The sequence below is a fragment of the Manis pentadactyla genome, chromosome X (genome assembly GCF_030020395.1).
Source record: "Manis pentadactyla isolate mManPen7 chromosome X, mManPen7.hap1, whole genome shotgun sequence".
Lineage (NCBI taxonomy): Eukaryota > Metazoa > Chordata > Mammalia > Pholidota > Manidae > Manis > Manis pentadactyla.
Window position 1 is genome coordinate 45,835,510 of NC_080038.1, and position 19,962 is coordinate 45,855,471.

The 19,962-nt window shown below is 39.3% G+C and overlaps 1 long non-coding RNA gene across 4 annotated transcripts in view; it reads right to left on the minus strand.

The window, feature by feature from the left end:
• LOC130682037 (uncharacterized) overlaps positions 1–8,856 on the minus strand; it is an 86,185-nt gene extending 77,329 nt beyond the window's left edge. For all 4 annotated transcript variants that reach the window (XR_008995345.1, XR_008995346.1, XR_008995343.1 and 1 more), the window contains exon 1: positions 8,835–8,856. This is a non-coding gene — a long non-coding RNA (uncharacterized LOC130682037). The remainder of the gene's footprint in view (positions 1–8,834) is intronic.
• Between the last annotated feature and the right edge of the window lie 11,106 nt (positions 8,857–19,962).

Sequence of the window (19,962 nt, forward strand, 5' to 3'; positions counted from 1 at the left end):
CAGAAATCTGTGGCTTTCCTATACACTAACAATGAACCAACAGAAAGAGAAATCAGGAAAACAACTCCATTCACAATTGCATCAAAAAAAATAAAATATCTAGGAATAAACCTAACCAAAGAAGTGAAAGACTTATACTCTGAAAACTACAAGTCACTCTTAAGAGAAATTAAAGGGGATACTAACAGATGGAAACTCATCCCATGCTCATGGCTAGGAAGAAATAATATCGTCAAAATGGCCATCCTGCCCAAAGCAATTACAGATTTGATGCAATCCCTATCAAACTACCAGAAACATTCTTCAATGAACTGGAACAAATAATTCAAAAATTCATATGGAAACACCAAAGACCCCGAATAGCCGAAGCAATCCTGAGTAAGAAGAATAAAGTAGGGGGGATATCACTCCCCAACTTCAAGCTCTACTATAAAGCCATAGTAATCAATACAATTTGGTACTGGCACAAGAACAGAGCCACAGACCAATGGAACAGACTAGAGAATCCAGACATTAACCCAGACATATATGGTCAATTAATATTTGATAAAGGAGCCATGGACATACAATGGCGAAATGACAGTCTCTTCAACAGATGGTGCTGGCAAAACTGGACAGCTACATGTAGGAGAATGAAACTGGACCATTGTCTAACCCCATATACAAAAGTAAACTCAAAATGGATCAAAGACCTGAATGTAAGTCATGAAACCATTAAACTCATGGAAAAAAACAAAGGCAAAAATCTCTTAGACATAAACATGAGTGACCTCTTCTTGAACATATCTCCCCAGGCAAGGAAAACAACAGCAAAAATGAACAAGTGGAACTATATTAAGCTGAAAAGCTTCTGTACAGCAAAAGACACCATCAATAGAACAAAAAGGTACCCTACAGTATGGGAGAATATATTTGAAAATGACACATCCGATAAAGGCTTGACATCCAGAATATATAAAGAGCTCACACGCCTCAACAAACAAAAAACAAATAAACCAATTTAAAAACGGGCAGAGGAACTGAACAGACAGTTCTAAAAAAAGAAATACAGATGGCCAACAGACACATGAAAAGATGCTCCACATCGCTAATTACCAGAGAAATGCAAATTAAAACTACAATGAGGTATCACCTCACACCAGTAAGGATGGCTGCCATCCAAAAGACAAACAACAACAAATGTTGGAGAGGCTGTGGAGAAAGGGGAACCCTTCTACACTGCTGGTGGGAATGTAAATTAGTTCAACCATTGTGGAAAGCAGTATGGAGGTACATCAAAATGCTCAAAACAGACTTACCATTTGACCCAGGAATTCCACTCCTAGGAATTTACCCTAAGAACGTAGCAATCAAGTTTGAGAAAGACAGATCCACCCCTATGTTTATTGCAGCACTATTTAAAATAGCCAAGAATTGGAAGCAACGTAAATGTCCATCGATAGATGAATGGATAAAGAAGATGTGGTACATATACATAATGGAATACTACTCAGCCATAAGAAAAGGGCAAATCCTACCATTTGCAGCAACATGGATGGAGCTGGAGGGTATTATGCTCAGTGAAATAAGCCAAGCGGAGAAAGAGAAATACCAAATGATTTCACTCATTTGTGGAGTATAAGAAGTAAGGAAAAACTGAAGGAACAAAACAACAGCAGAATCACAGAACTCAAGAATGAACTAACAGGTACCAAAGGGAAAGGGACTGGGGAGGATGGGTGGGTAGGGAGGGATAAGGGGGGGGAGAAGAAGGGGGGTATTAAGATTAGCATGCATGCGGTGGGGGGAGAAAGGGGAGGGCTGTACAACACAGAGAAGACAAGTAGTGATTCTACAACATTTTGCTATGCTGATGGACAGTGACTGTACAGGGGTTTATAGGGGGGACCTGGTATAGGGGAGAGCCTAGTGAACATAATATTCGTCATGTAAGTGTAGATTAATGATAACAAAAAAAAAAAAAGCAGTTCCTGTGTGGTGACCTCCAATGAGTTCTACACAATGGTATAAAGGGCATATAAAAGTGTAGGCAAAGGGTCTGTTTGTGTTTATACAGAGGATCAAAGCCTAATTTGGCTACCCCGAAAATGAACTAAGATACGATATGAAAGAGAACTCCCAACATCAGCACTCTCTGGAAGACTCATACCAGAAGATGATCATCAAAACACCCCAACAAAGATCCACGCGCTGCTACAGGTGTAGATGCACTCATCCCACCAGTTCCTGGACTTGCCATGGGAATGAAGAAGGAGATATCTAAGCTGGCATGTGCATACAGTAAAACAACAAATTTGACTGGATCTATTCTGTTGGAACTCAACCAAGAATTAGGAGATGTGCAAATTGTAGCACTTCAAGATCTTACAACTACAGACTATTTACTGTTAAAAGAACATATGGAATGTGAACAGTCCCCAGGAATGGGTTGTTTTAATTTGTCTGATTTCTCTCAGACTGTTCAAGTTCAGTTGGACAATATCCACCATATCATAGATAAGTTTTCACAAATGCCTAAGGTGTCTAACTGGTTTTCTTGGTTTCACTGGAGATGGCTGGTAGTTATAGGCATGCTTTGGTTATGTAACTGTACTCCTATTATGTTAATGTGTGTGCGCAATTTAATTAGTAGTTTCAAACCTATACATGCTGAAGTTTCTCTACAAGAAGATATGTCAAAGAAATAATCAATCTTCCTGTGTTTTCTTCCGCCTGCTACTTCTATAGCTTTTCTTCTTCCTTCCTAATTACAACCCTTAAATAGAATTCGTGCCTCACATCGAATTTACCGTGTATCATAATTCTTCCAAGTGGTAAAGATACCTCAAGACAAATGCTGGGCATAGAAGCCACAGGGCATAAATATGCAAAGAAGTAAAAAGCTAACCTTTTCAAACAATAAGGCTTCTCTCTCACTTACCAACTTTACATTTCCCTGTATGGCCCCAGAAAATGACTGGTTAGCCAGAGATGGGTAAGATTCCTCAAGGGAGGAACAACCTAAGACAGGCACAGTCGCAGGGGGGCCATCAGGTGAGAAATTGGGGATCAACAGAGGTGAGGCTTAGAACCTCACCCCTCCGTTCTGAGAGAAATCTTCTGCATACGTGGATGTTTTATTGCCCTTGTCTAGCTTGGATTAACACATAGTCTACAGGCACACACCTGGTCATCTTCTACATTTGCTCTCTTACAACACTAAACTATGTTTTCTACCTTTATCTTGTATCTACCTACCACTTCAGCATTTTATTAAAAATAATAATAATAAAGAGAGAAATGTGGTATCCACATATAAATCAAGAATAAAAATCATACAAATATTCATATTTGAACTGATTATTTATAGTTCATAATGCATGAGCAAAACTGAAAGTTTCTGTGATGACTGCCCTTGTACTGTTCACCATGCAACTTATTCACCAAGTAAGAATTTGTTCTCCATGTAAGAACTTGTTCGTTATGCTTCAGAAGATTGGAGACTGATGAAAATTAGGCTTGGGGTGGATTAATGATTGTGCATCGAGTATTGACTCCCCTATACAGAATTTTATTGTTGTTAACAACCATTTGATCAATAATTATGAGAGATGCCCTCAAAAAAAATAAAAATAAAAAAATAAAAAATAAAAAAAATAAAACTGTCAGTTATTTTACCAGCAAAAAATGGGTTTACTCAGGAATAGCAGAGAACTGCAATTCAGGACTTGTGAGCTACAGCAAAGCCATAGGCACATTTGGAGAACAAAAGAGATAAGAACTCTTTATAGAGAAAAGGACAGAGCTGGGAATGAGGCAGAAACCTTCCTTCCTCCTGTTGGGGAGTAAAGTAGCTAAAATAGTATGACTTACAAAGTGTCCCTCTCTTCGTTTAGATGTGGTCTGCAATTAGCAAGGAATGGTGAGCCTGACAGCTCCCCAGGTAGCCTCCCAACTCCACTTTAATAAGGGTCCCTTTCTTAAATTTCACAATGAGAACACCCTGTTCTTTCTGCTAAATTTTGTTGTGAGCCTAAAATTGCCCTAAAAAATAAAGTCAACTTTTAAAAAGTAGGGCGATACTTTTACACTACACACTATAAAGCATTGTTGTAAGAAATTAAAGATTTAAATACATTAAAAAATATCTGATGTTCATGAACCAGAGGACTTAATATTGTTAAGATGGCAATACTCCACAGGTCAATAAACAGATTCAATGCAATTCATATCAAATCCTATGTGGCTTTTTAAATGGAAACTCATCCTAAAACTCATACATGACAAACTGCTCCTATACTTCATATAGAAATATAAGAGACAAAGAATAACCAAAGTTATCTTGAAAAAGAAGAACAAAGTTGGAGAATTCACTCCTATTGTCTGATTTCAAACTTACTACAAAGCTACAGTAGTCAAGACAATGTTGCACTGGCATAAGGACTAACATATAGATCAATGGAGCAGAATTAAGAGTACGGAAATGAACCCTTATATTTATGGTCAATTGATTTTTAACAAGGGTATCAAGAAAAACCAATGGGGAAAGAACAGTCTTTTCAACAAATGATAAGGGACAACTGGCAATTGGATAGTCACATACAAAAGAGTAAATTGGACTCCTACCTCATAACACATACAAAAATTAACTCAAAGTTGATCACAGACTTAAATGTAAGAGTCAAAACTATAAAACTCTTATAAGAAAACATAAGACCTTCTTCATGACCTTGTGTTAAGCAAAGGCTCCTTCCATACAACACCAAAGCACAAGTGGGAAAAGAAAAAAAGAAAAATTGGACTGAATCAAATTTAAAAACCTTTATTCTTCAAAGGACAAAATCAAGGAAGTGAAAAGACAACTCAGAGAAAAAAATCTGCGAGTCAAATATGTGACAATAGACATACCCAGAATATATAATAAACTATTTTAACTCAATAATAAAAAAGATAAATAACTTAATTTTTTATATGGGCAAAGAGTCTGAATAGACATTTTGTCAAAGAAGTTATACAAATGTCCAATAAGCATATGAAAGATGCTCATCACTATCAGTCATCAGGGAGATACAAATCAAAACACAATGAGATACCACTTCACACCCACTAGAATGACTATAATCAAAAAGACAGGCAATAACAATTGTTGACAAGGATGTGGAGGAATCAGAACCCTCATATATTGTTAGTGGGAATATAAAATAGTACAGCCTCTTTTAAAACAGTCTGGCAGTTACTCAAAACTTGAAACACAGAGTTTCCATATGATCCAATAAGCTCACTCGTAGGTAAGAGAAATGAAAACATACATCCAAACACTTGTACACAAATATCCATAGCATCATTATTCATAGTGGCCAAGGTTGTATGTGACCCAAGCATCTATCAGTTGATGAATGGATGGAGGAAATGTGGCACCTTCATTCAGTGCAGTATTGCTTGGCAATAAAAAGGAATAAATTGTTGATACATACAATAATATGGATGAACTTTGAAAGCATTATGCTGAGTGAAAAAAGCCAATCACAAAAGACCACGTATTATATGGTTCCATTTGTATGTAATGTTCAAAATAGGCAAATCCACAGTCAGAAATTTGATTTGTGTTTGCCTAGGGAAGTAGGGGATGGGAAATGACTAATGGATATGGGTTTTCTTTTGAGATTAAAACAATCTAAAATTGGATTGTAGTGATGATTGCACAACTCTGTGAACAATACTAAAAACATGTAATTGTACACTTTAAATGGGTGAAGTTTATGGTATGTGGATTATGTGTTGATAGTTTTTTTTAAAGAAGTATTTATTGTCCACTGATTTGTAGACTTTTGGAAAACACTGGAAAACTGGTCTATTTGGGAGAGATTAAACAAAAAATCAGCAGTAGTACAGTAAGGCAAGAGCTGTGACCACTGTGAATCTTGGTTACCTCATTTTTAAAGGTAATTATACCTACTTTGTCATGATATTGTGAAAATTAAGTTAAACAACATATATGAAACATCCAATTGTTTGACACTAATAGGTATTTCAGAAAAGGTGAGCCTCATATTATTTGTCAGAGTGGGGGGAGTTTTCTTTAAAAGAGGAAATTTTTTAAAACTGTATTGAGTTTTAATGTCAACTGTCAACTTTCTGGCTCTAGAGAACAACGCTCAAGGTGTTTGTGACTTGGTACTATGCTAACTACAACCATTCTGGAGTTATAACTGGGTTCAAGACCTGGCTCCCACTTACTGTGTGACCACAGAAAAGTGACTAAAATTTTCATTTCAGTTGCCTCATCTCTGCACAACAGGGATAAGGCTACCTTCCCTGGAAGACTGTTTGGAGAATGAGAGATTAGAAGGATAAAAATTGTTTGATTCTCTCTCTCCAACATTTTCACTTTTTCCCTCTTTAATGCCTCCTTCTTCTTTATTCAACAAAATGTGTTCAAGTATTCCCCATCCTAAACAACCTTCCCTTGCATCGTGCATCTAACTATGAAACTCTCCTCATTTCCTTTCAAACGAAGTACTGTCAAACAACATAGCCTTCCCTTCCTCTCATTTAATTCAGTCTGTCTTCATTCCCTATAGGCCCTAGCTGCTCCAGCTGACACAGCTCTCAATAACAAGGATGTCCTAATTAATGCATCCCAAAGGACTCTTAGTTCTCATTTGACCTAAACTCTCTGTAACATCATCACCGTCCCTTTCCTTTGGGTCTGTGATTCTATTTTTTTTCAATGGTTACTTTCCTGTGTCTCTGAATTTTTCAATCTCCTAGTATTCCCTAGATTACAACCTTGGCCATCAGCTCTTTACATGCTGCATTTCCTACATCTTTGGATGAATTCAAACTCATGGCTTCATCTGATAGTGACAGTTGAGGTGACTTCCAAATACATATTTCTGGTCTGTAGCATATTCCTGACCACCAAACTAAAATGTCCAATTGCATTGTTCATTATGGGTGTTTTCACAAGCACCTCAAACTTATATCTCATCTCAATGCACTCCCCTCACCTGATAATGTGTGCACACCTCTGTATTCAATTCTTCATTTAAGGGCACTAGCAGTACTTAGGCACACAACTCAGAAACTTTCCCATATCAAAGACTGGATGACCTTGGCCTGCTGTCAAGAAGAGGCAGGCTGCTGGTGAAAAATCAGATGAGCAGAGAAACCAGTACCTTTATAATCATAGACATCAAGCTCCACCAAGCCCTATACAGGGTCCAGTAAACTTACCATATATTTTCAATCAGCTCTCTCTGCAATTACCAGTAATGATGATTTCAAACTTAAAATCTTCAAACACCTGATCTCCTTCCCTCTCACTCTCAGAAGCCAACCATACTTTCTATTTTACTGAGAAAATAAAAGTCCTCAGGAGGGACTATCTCAACTTCCTACCACCAAATCTAAAAACATAACCCGCATCTACATCATTAATTGTCACCCTCCTTCCGGTTACAATAGAAATGTCTCTTACCTGTTTCAGCCTACTTGATATTGCCTTTTGGTTGATTCTAAGGCACCTCAAAGTCAGCATGACATGGTTTTCACTGCCCCCCTCCCAACCTGGTCCTCCTCTGGTCTTAACAGATGGTATCACTATCTATCTAATTGTACAGGCCAGCCCTGGGAGTCATTTCTGACATCCTCTGCAACATTAAGTTATGCCAACTTTAGCTCTTAAATATCTCTTATCTCTCCACATTTCTCCATCTTTATTACCACTAGTCAAGTAAAAGTGACCACCATTCCATACCTGAAATACTACAATACTATCCTCACATGAGCCCTGCTCTTCCATCTGTTTTAGTGTAAACCGAATTTTCTGAAAAACTGATATCATACTCTAATTTAAAATTATTGACTGTTCTTAGACAAAAACACCAAAATCCATAATGTGACCCATAAGTGCCATGTGGCCCAACTACAGAGGCTTCTTGCAATCTCTCAAGTTGGTCAAGGCCTCTGCCCTTCACCAGGGCCTTTATAACTGCTGTTATTTCTGGAATGTTGTGCATTGGTGGTTTCCAGCTCCACTCCTTTTTTCCCCTAGTTAAAGCCTACTTTTCCTTCAAATCATACTGCAAATTACTTTCCTTGGGGAGGTCTTCTCTGACCCCTCAGACTAGGTTAGATCACCCTGTTATAGCATTAGGTGCCTTCCCTTCATATCACATACAATAAATTAATACATACAAAACAATTCGAATGGTGCTTGACACACAGGAGCTCGAAAAAAAATCTATTATTATAGTTTAAACATATAATTGTCATTCTTTCAACTATTATTTCATTCATTTAATAAAATTAGAGCTATTATAGGTTTTAAAGCTGGGAACAAAAAACTCAGATGTTATTTTTGAATAAAATGCGTGTTCCCTCCTGGGTGTAAGATAACGTGATGGTAGGGTCTGACGCTGATTCCTTGCGGGTCCTCAGAACCTACCAGAGCGCCATTGCTAAATGCAAACTGAAAGGGCTCTGAGAGACCCATTTTAGAAGCCGCCTTTTAAAATAGGACCCCCATCTGGACAGGTGTCCGTACTTCGGACCACAACTCAAAAAAGGCTCCGTGCGAACCCCTCCTTTCACTGTCGTCCCTCCCCTTTGATGTGAGTGAGTCTAGTGAAAAAAAAATCTCCCTGTTTTACGGAATGGAATTTAATTTTGCACGTGAGCTTGGCGACCACCTGCTGGGGAATAAGACAGCGGCCAGAGAAAACCTCCAAGCGTCCTTTGCCCACCCCCAACCCCTCGCCCCAAACTCTAGACAAATCTCGGTCCTCCATCCCAGGTGTTAAAAAAGAAATACTTGTTGAAGAAACTGCCAGGTCACCGCACCCAAAACTCACCAAAGCCTGAGGGAACGCGCGCCACAGAGACACCACCGGAAGTGTAGCCTCTCCTTCCCACTGCCGTCACTTCAAAGAACTTCCAGTGTCCCTCTAGGATGATGGGAGGTCTGGTTTTCTCCGTGCTCCTTTGGTAACCTAGATTTCCTAAGACAGCTAAGGTAAAGGAAGGATAGGCAGAATTGACGGAATCAGAGAGGCTGAACTAAAATTCAACGGAAACAATTATGATTTACTGTAGTGGTTAAGGGCATAGACTTTGGCATCACACTGGCTGTGGCATCATACCTGGCCTCTTAGATGTAGTGTGGCTTTAGCGAAGTCACTTAACCTCGCAAAGCCTCTGCTTTTATATTTGTAGAATGGAGATAACAATCTCTCTACCACTAGACTGCTGTGAACATTCCATATTATAATGTATGCAAAGCATTTAGCACAATGCCTGGCACCAGAGAAAACTCTTAAAAAATAATGAAAATTTAAACTTGGCAAATTCTCTTTCTTGTTTTAAATAACCCTTCCTTTATCTTTTGAATGCTCCAAAAAGTACCTTTTCTCTTTCCCCCCATTCACAGCCAGACATCTGGAAAGAAATGGCTCTATTGCCATTATTCTGCCTGCTTTTTACCTATCAGCCTACATCTGACTTTTACTCCATCACTGCCTGCAATATCTTTCACTACTTAGTATAACCAATGATCTCTGGGTTGCTACCGGCAATGAAAAATTACCAATCTTCAATTCCTTGACCTTCCACCCTCCTCTGATACGGGAGGAGCAGTCTTTCCTCCTAGAAACACTCTTTTCTTTTGACTTCAGTGTCACTAATTTCCTGGTGTTCATCTTACCTTTCTGGCCACTTATCTATCTCCATTGTAAAGCCATCCTCCTCTGCCTGGGCATTAAATATTTGAGTTTTGGGGGCTTGGTTCTACAGCCTCTTATTATCACACTATGCTCTCCCTAAGACAATGCCAATCATACCCTCATCTTTAGTCACCATCTATAAACTACCACGGACATTTATTTCTTAACTCACAGAGCTCCACACTAGAATAACTAACTTTCTATTCAATATATCCGAATGAGTGTCTTCCAGGCACCTCAAATGCCACATGAACAAGGACAAATGCATGCTTTTCCTACAAAATTTCGTTTCCTTCCAGTGTTATCATCTTTTTCTTCAGTTGTATCACAGTCTATTCATTTGCACACAGCTGAAATTTAGGTGTCATCCTTGTCACCTCTTTCCCCTTTTCCCTTTTACATGGTGTTCATTGCCAAGTCCTATAGATTTTATTCCTAGGGAGTTATCACAATTGTCCATATTTTTCTATCTCCACTACCACCATTTGTGTTTAAGTTCTCATCATGTCATACTTCGACTATATAAACCGCTTCCTAACTGGTCACTGGCCACATTGACTCTAGTTTCCCTTCAATCTGTATTTTTCCAAATGATTATTTTTTAATCAAACACCAGAGCATGTCACATGCATACCCTATTCACTCCATCTGGATAAAACTCTCAAAAATCTTCCCTTGATCTCTCTCTAAGGGACAGGACTAGGGTGAGACAAGACAGGCACCTGGAATTCTCTAACTCAGAGTAGCCCAAGAACAGGGTCAGCACCAAGAAGCGAGTGCCTCTTTCAGTTTTGCTGTTATTTCACTCTAGTCCCAGCCCTGCCATCCTTGCCTAACCACCATAGTCATAATAACAGCTAACATTCACTGAATGTCATTTGTAATCAGTTTTTCTGGTCCTATGTTCTTTAAGGCATTATGTCACTGAATTCTCATAAAAACCCTATAAAGCAGTTGTTAATCATGCCCAGATATACAGGTAAGGCACTATGGGGTTCAGGAACTTGCTCCCTGTTACACAGCTATAAGTGAGAGAGCTGAAGGCCAAATGCAAGTAGTCTCATTACACAAACCATGGCACTCAGCCACTATACATCTTTGCCTCCCCATCTCACAAAACTCTCCTACTTGTACTTTGCACTCCATTCACATAAACCTTTTTCAGTTCCTCAAATCTGTTGTAATAACTCTGACTATAGGGTCTTTCTACATGCAATACCCACAATCACAACTGACAGGCCATTAAATAATGCCACATCCATTCTTCAGATTTCAGCTTCAGTACTACTCAGTTGCTTCCCACTGCTGAGTTTACAGCAGATTCCTCTTATCATGAACCCACAAGAAGTGTGCTTACCATCCAAGCAATTAAGTCACTTTGAATTATATATAGGCAATACCCAACTTACAATGATTCAACTTGACAATTTTTTCCACTCTATGATGATGCAAAACCAATATGCACTCAATAGAAACTGTACTTTGAACTTTGTATTTTAATGTTTTCCTGGGATAGTGATATGCTATATTATATTCTTTTGTGATATCATGGACAGCAGTAGCAAGCCACAGCTCCCAGTTAGCCATGCCATCATGTGAATAAACAAATTTTACACTAACAGCCATGATGTAAACACATAACCACTTTATTTTCACTTTCAGTACAGCATTCAAATAATTATATAAGATACTAAACACTTTACTATAAAATAAACTTTATATTCGATTATTTTTCCCAACTGCCCACTGATGTAAGTGCTCTGAACAAGTCTAAGGTAGGCTGGGCTCAGCTAAGAAGTTTGGTAGTTTAGGTGTATTAAAAGCATTTCCGGCTTCAGAGTATTTTCAACTTACAATGGGCTCATGAGAATGCAACCCCATAAAAAAAGGAGAAAGATCTGTACTCATTAATATGATATTGTGTTAATTTCTATCTTATCTCTTAACCTTAATCAAAATGAGATACAGGTCAATATCTACTTTTGCCCATCACTGCATTCCCTTTGACTAATACAGTGCTTGACACTTGGTCAATGTTTGACACTTATTTGTGAAATTAATTTGTTAATTGCTGGCAAAGTTAAGGAGGTTAGGAGAACAGTGTTCTAGGCAGAGAGACCAGTAGGTGCAAAGTCACTATAGCAAGAAAGAATCTGTCATGTTTAATAAACTGAAACATCTGACATTGTCAATGCTTTCAAACCAAAGAGCACTAGGAAGAAATATCTAGTTAAATAAGTTGCATTTATTACTCCCTGCAGTGAAGAAATGCATGATGTGGGAAAACGTGGCTGTGTTTCAGGAAGATCATGTAAGATAAAGCAATTGTGGGATTTGAGTTTTGGTTGGGTGGTTTAGTTGTTTATATCCAAGGGGAGAACAAAATGGCTTAGCAGTGAGTGTCAGGCCACGTTATCCGCAACACTGAGGCTTTGTTGTGTCAGGCAAGTGCCAGATGTCTGGCACTACCTTTCTCCTCCGTATGACTAAAGAGCAGAGAGGTTTGGGGAGTGGCACAAGGAGAGAGGTACGCAGAGCCAGGCCATGCAGGGCCTGGAAGACCATGTTAGCAGAGTTGGCCTTTATCATAAAGCCAAAGGAAAACAGAGGAGTGCCGTACTTAAGTCTGTGTGTCAAGGACAGTAGAGGGTCTGAGATTTCATCCTACTTGCAAGCTTACAGGTTAATTTGCCACAGTTGGATGGATGCTGACAGAAGAAAGACAGGACACTCCTGGGTGAGAACAAAGGGCTTCATTAATTGCAGAAAAAGCAGTATCTGGAACATCATGTTTGCCCTGGTTCTCCAAGTCCTCTACATCCCATGGGGGCAATGAGGGATGCCCAAACATGCAGAGGGCAGGGATACAGGAGGGGAACCCTGAGTTTGGGAGATTTAATGCTTTTATAGTGAGTGGAAGCAATACCAACACCCTTGGGGGAGGTGTTACCTCATCCCTCAGCATCGCTCAAAATAAATACAATCCTGAGAAATCTCGTCGGTAAAGAGTGGCAAGGGGTTTGAATTCTTGGCATACCCAGCCAAAACATGAAAGGATACTCAGGGCCCAAAGTGGAATTCCTCTGCCAATACTGTGTTTTTGCAGAGATCAACATTTGGAGAACTGGCTGGTCACATGGAGAAATCTATCTCCGAATCACTGCCTCACACCATACCTGAGTGATTCCCATTAGCCTACAAACATGCTATAATTTCAGATGTGTTGACCCCCCACATTCTCCTGCAGCTGCTTCCCCCCATCACCCTATTAATGGGGAGGGGAAATGCAACATGCCTGGGGATAACTCTGATGGAAGGAGTATGTACAAGGATGGTGACAGTTTGATGAGTGTATTGCATTCTAATATTAATTCTTGTCCTATTTTAAGATTGTGACTCATGCTTTCTTTTTATTTTTTAATTATTTGCATTTGTCTGGGTAATCAGGGCACCTAGGCTAGGCTATACTGTGGTAACAAACAACCCCACTATAATTTTCCCTCATGGGTTGGCTATGATTCTACTCCATACCATGCTCATTACAGGATGCAGGTTCCACTGAAGATACAACTTGGAAATACTTTGGAGATAACAGAACACATTACATAGTAGTATATAGAAGACTTGAAACAGTGTATCTCCTATAGCAATACATGTGAATGGTACAATGTGACCTGTTTTAAAAGACTTCCCACTTGGATTACATGTGTCATAGACCAAGGTAAGTCACATGGATATGCTTGAGTTCAACAAGGATGTACAAATACTCCCACTGGGGAAAGTCACTTCAGGGTGTGGTGGTGAACATTTTGTGGAATAGTACAAACTGCAAACACTTGGTGTAATGTGTCCTTTTAAATGTTAATCCTTCAACATTTATGAATCATTTGCAATAGATCTGTCTTGGGAATTCAGCATACAGTTGGGTTTTGCTTTGCAATCCAATAGGAAAATAGTGTCACTAATTCCTGACAGTACAGTGTTGAAGATCCCAACTATAACTGTGGATTTGTCTATGACTCCTTTCAGCTCTACCCACTTTCATTTCATGTATTTCGAGGTTTGGTTCTGGATGCAAGCACATTTAGGACTGCTAGGACTTCTTGCTGATTTATCCTTATGCCTTTATGTAACATGCCACCTGTGCCAATTTCATTGTTCTGAAATACACATTCTCTGATACTGATACAGCCACAACTGTTGCTAAAATAATGTTAGCATGATATAGTTTTTTCCATCAACACTTTCTATCTACCTGTGTAGTTGTGTTTGAAATGCATTTCCTGCAGACTGAATATATTTGAGTCACTTTTCTTTCATCGGTTCTGCTCATCTCTGTCTTTAATTGGTGTACTTGGAAAACCTACATTTCAAGAAAACGTTCATATGTTAGGGTTAAGTCTTCTATTTCATTTTTTGATTTTTTATGTTTCATCTAATTCTCATTCCTGTGCTTCTTTCTTTGTTTTTTTTTTTTGATTCCTGCATTTGAATACAGTATCCTAGAGTTCCATTTTGATTCCTTTAGAATGTTTTTGAGATTATATCGCTTTGAATCTTTTTTTAGTGATTGCTCTAAATATTATAATGTATATGTGAAACCACCAACTACAGTTATTGATGTTTTATGATTTTGCATGCAGAATCTTTAATTCCATCTGGGACATTAACCCTCATAACTTTGAAATTGTAATTATCTCATGTAGTTCCTTCACATTCATTGAGCATGAAAACAGATGTCCTAATTTTTGCTTTGACCATCACACATGATTTAAGAAGCTCCTGAAAAAAAAAGGATAGTTTATTTTATTTATACCTCTTGTTACCCATTTCATTTTTCGTCTTTCCTCTCTGAAGTTCCAAGCTTTCTTAAATGATCTTTCCCCCCGACACACACTTTTTTTTTTTTGGAGTGTTCCCTTAAACCACTGCCTGAGGGTACATCTGCAAATGACCAAGTATCATACTTTTTCTTGTTCTGAGTACACCTTTATTCCCCTCATTCCTGAAGTATAGTGTCGCCAGATATACAATTTAGGGTTGTCAGTTCTTTTCTCAAAACTCGAAAAATATTGGTCAAAGGGCACAAATTTCACTTGTAAGTGAACGTGTTCTCGGACCTGATGTACAGCATGGTGATTATAATTAATAATAGTTCATGTATATTTGAAAAATAGATCTTGGGTGTTCTTACCATGAAAAAATGTTAATTATGTGAGGTGATGAATTTGTTAATTAACTTGATTGTGGTGATCATATCACTATGTATATGTCTATTAATTAATTACCTTGTACACTTCCCCCCCCAAAAAACAGTAGAACTTGAAAAATTATCATGCCCTTTCCTTCTGTCCTCCATGGTTTGAGGTGAAAAGTCTAGTGTCACTAGAACTGGTTTTCTCCTATAAATAACATGCCATTTCTGCCTGCTTATTTCTTGATTATTTTCTTTGTTTTGAGCTTTCGGATATGATATTTCAGACATTAACTCAAATATCTTGTTTTGACAAGGATTATTTTGGTTTATCATATTTGGAAATCACTAATTTCCTCATATTTGTAGTTTTATGGCTGTTGGTGTTTTTTTTCAACTTTGGGAAGCTACTTTTTAAAATATAATTTTAAGAAAATGACACTTTATAGCTTAAATAATTTCTGAGTACAGACACTCAAGATAACTGGCACTGCAGCAACGTGGTAGCAACATGTTTTTAAAAAATAAACCTCACATTTCAGAACAGTTTTAGATTTACAGAATTACTGTGAAGAGATGAAGACAGTTCCCAAATACCGCACAGTCCCATTCTCCTATTATTATCATTTTATGTTAGTGTGGCACATTTATCAGAGTAACAAACCGATATTGATACGTTATCATTGACTGAAGTCTCTAATCAGATTCCTTCAGCTTTTCGCTAGTACCCTTTTTGTGTTCCGAGAGCGCATCCAGGATACTAAGTCACATTTAGTAGTCATGTCACCTTAGGCTTCTTGTGGTTGTGACAGTTCTGTAGATTTCTGTGATTTTTAATGCCCTGACAGTCGGAAATTAATAACTCCTCCAGAGTTCTTTTGCTTAGTGTGGCTTGGCAAGTCTTTGTATCTTTACTTTGACTTAATCAGAATCCTTGTATTTAAAAGGGATTCTTGGAGACAATATACACTTGCGAATTTTCAAAGTCCACTCTGATTTTTTATTGGTGTTTATAGACCATTCACATTTAAAGTGATCATTGAAACCGTTGCATTAACATCAATCATGTTTGTAGACATGTTCTATTCATTATGAGAGGCCTTATTGTTTTAATTGAAAGTGTTATATACAGCCAATTCATTTTACTTCTTAGCATATTGATTATACTTGTTGAAAACATTAATGGTTTCCCTAGAGATTACATATACATTTTTAACTAATCTAAGACACTTTCAAATATCATTATTCCACCTCACAAGTTGAGCAGGTCACCTGTAACACAATATTCCTGTCCCTTTTTACATCACTGTCATTATTTTCACTTATCCATATGCTACAAAAACTTGATACACTTTACTTTTATTATTTGAACAAACATATTTTATATCAATTAAGAATAAGAAAAATAAAAACTGTTATCCTACCTGGATTTATTCCTTCCCTAATACGATGTCTTTCTTTATGGATATCAACAATTGCTGACCTATCTTGTTTTCCTTATTCCTGAATAAGATATTTTCCTATTTCTTGTGGGGTAGATCTAATGGTGATGATTTTATCAATTTTTCTTTACCTGACAGACAGTTTTTATTTACTCTGACCTACTAACAAATCATTTCTGTTGGATATATATCAATCCAAGGTTGGTGAATTATTTTTCTTTGGGCACATTAAAAATGTTGGTTACAGAGTTACTGACAAAACATCTACTGTAATGTTCTCCTTGTTCTTCTAGAGGTCAGAGGTACTTCTTTTTTCTGGCATCCTTCAAGATTTTCCTTTGTTTTATCTCTCCTGCAGCTAGCATGTGATGTGCACGAGGCATCCACCAAGGCTGCGGGGGGAGGACTAGGAGCTCCATGCCTGGGTATCTCTCTGCCTCTGGGTGGGGTGTCAAGAGACCATAGAACTAGTTCACGTTATGGTGCAGGGTGGATGTCTGGGAACTGCCAGGCCTAGTGGTCTCCCGCCTTGGGTGGAGGGACTGCAAATGCCTCACCTGGCTATCCTGCTGCAAAAAGGGATGTCATAAGCCACCATGTCTAGCTAGCCCATTTCTCTTGAGTGGAGGATGGGGAGACATGGGCTTGGATCAACTTCTGCCATAGAGTGACACCTAGGAGACATGGGGCCTGCTGAAGTCACCTGAACAGGTGGTGAGACACACCTGTGGTCAGACTGAGATGGACATGGGGTGGGTCAGCCCACTGACGGCCCACTGCAGGTGCTGCTTTGGGGGCAACGCAGAGTACTGTTTCCCTCATTTGAGGGCACAGAGTGGGCATTCCTGCCTGCCAGGCCAAGACTACCTCCTGAAAATGCTGCAGCTAGTCCCACTTGGTGCTTCTATTGGGTCCCTGTCTTCTCCTTTGTGTCACTGTGGGGATTCCACTGTTCCTGACATTGGCCTGTTGACAGCAGGCTTTGCATTTCTGTTTGTACTTATTTCATTTCTTTTCTATCTTTGGCTATGAGTATTGGCATTTCTTGGTTACACGTCTCTGAAACCCAATTTGGGATTCGTGAGTGGCCAAAAGAAAGGTTGGGGAATTCACCACAGTATAGATCTTCAAGTCTTTAGGTCCCTAGCCAGACCACCTCCTCTCCACCTCTCACAGTCCTTCAATGATTATTTGCTGAAATGTTTCCAAGGTTATTGTTTGAATTTGGAGGGGAGGAGCAGGAAAAATTGAGTCTACATTTACTTTCCCACAAACCCAAAGTCCCTGTAGGTATTTTTAGAAATACAACTCTGTGAACTGCGCCTAGCCTTCCGTTCATTCAGACGCGCTTTATTAGTGCTTAGCTATGAGCAATGATCAAATTGGGAAACCCTCTTCCCGCTTCCCATCCCTCTATGCTTGTCTTAATAAAATTACCCATATTTACATCTATTTATTTGATTTGTTAACTTTATGAAAACTTAGCTCTCAAAAACAATCCATGTGCCTCAGGGTTTCTGTTAGTGACTTACTGAGTCCATACCCTCCCAAATCCTTCAATTGTCCTTCGAACGAACTTCCCTGACTTACCACAGGTACAAAATCCTTTGCCTGTTGTTTGTATGCTTGAGCCACAGATGGGTTGGGTAAAAATTTGAGGATCGCACTTTCTCTTCCTTGATGATTTTGTAGGTTTTGCTCCACCAAAACTCATGTTCGAAACCACAGCATTATTCTGATATCTGGTAGGACAAGTCTGTGACATTATATTCTTTTGGAACAGAGTTTGGAGTCCGACTTGCATGCTTATTTTTTTAAGAAATAGACTCAAAAATCATGTGTGAGTCATTTGCACTTCCAGCTATGGCTGTGACCCAACAGCTTCTTGCAGTCAGTCCTATTATCTCACAGAGAAAAATAAAAAATCTGGATGAAAGAAAGAACTCCTGCCTGAAGGCATAGAGAACTTCTTTTGTCCAGGACACAGAGTAGAAGTATCTGGAGAGCAGGGAAGCTCACTGAGCAACAACCCTGTGCTGCTGCGTTCCCTCAGGGGGCTGCTGTGGTCTAAACCGCCTCCCAGGTGAGAGGACATCCTGCTCCAGGCAAAAGTCAGCCGAGAGGCAGAGAAGGTGTCAGCTCCTTAGAAAACTCAGGGGCCTAAGGAAACAAAACAGGGAGGCTGATTTACAAACCAGTCAATATTTGACATGGCAAGACCCTAAGAAGAAGAAAGGCAGACACAAGTGAGAACTGCACTGGGTGGTTTCTTTCTCGAAGCGTTTGTATAGGACATGCGACCAAGAAGCTGAGCAGGCAGCTGTTAACAGTCTCAGCAGATTTCTGAGCAGTCCCAAGGTATGGTAGAGCATCAGACCATGAGTGCGGAACTCACCAAAAAGAGGGCCCCCTGGGGAACACCTCACACTGACAGTTGGGAGCCCTGGAGAGCTGCCACGTGGGAGGGGGTGAACCAGAGGTAGTCCAAGACTGCCAAAGCCTGAAGCATCCAGGAGTCAACTCAGTCTCTGACTAGATTAGTGTCATGTCCCCACACTAGCAGCCTGCCAGAGAGAAGGCGAAACTTCTAGGGCAGAAGGAGCGTCCTCCAGAGCCGTCCAACTTTTTCCTAAACAATGGCTGACGTTTAGTTAAAGCACCAGGCATATCCAAAAACAGGTTAAGAAGAAGAGAAAATACCCAGAACACCCCGATACTGGAATTACCAGACATGAGCAGTGAGATGCTTACGATTAATATGTTTGAGGGTATGGGTGACAAAACTGAGATTTCCCCAGAAAACTGGAATTTAAAAATCAATCACATGGATACACTGAAAAATGAATAACTGAAAAGTACAGTCACTGACGTAAAGTGTAACTTTTTTGAGTGTAACTGAGTACCAGGAACAGCAGAATGGGAGGGGAAGACAGAGAAAGGGTCAGGGAAAGGGCAAGCACAAGGCTGACAGGTGCCTGGGGTTTGTCCCTGAGACCTCAGAGGTACAGTCTCAAAGGGGCAAGGACAGACGATAGTTTAAGTGGCAGCTAGTGCCTGTGGAGCCCTGGCTGTGTGCTGGAGAATCTGCTTGGACTCTGCAATCCGCAGAGATTATGTGCAGACAGACTTAGGGACCCCTTCGAGATGGCCGCATATGGCCCTCACAAGACACTTCTGGCTCCTGATCAAAAAGCCCTAAAGATGTTTTAAAATGCTTTTATTGTGGGAAAAAATATATAGCATGAAGCTGGTCGGTGGCATTAATTAGATTCGCAATATTGTGCAGCCATCACCACTATTTCCAAAACCTTTCCATTACTCTGAACAGAAACTCAGCACCCACTGAACAAAACTCCTCTTCTCCCTCCCACCCAGCCCCTGATGGCCTCTCATCTACTTCTTGCCTCTATGAATTTGCTTGCTCTAGACGTTTCATGTAAGTGGAATCATACGATATGTGTCCTTCTGTGTCTCGGTTATTTCACTTAGCATAATGTTTTCAAGATTAACCATCTTGTAGCATGTATCCTAAAGTCATTTTAAAGGGTAGAAATAACCTGGTTTCCATTTTCTTCCTGGTAGGTAAGAAAAATGTAGAACCGACCGGAGAGCCAAGATGGCAGTG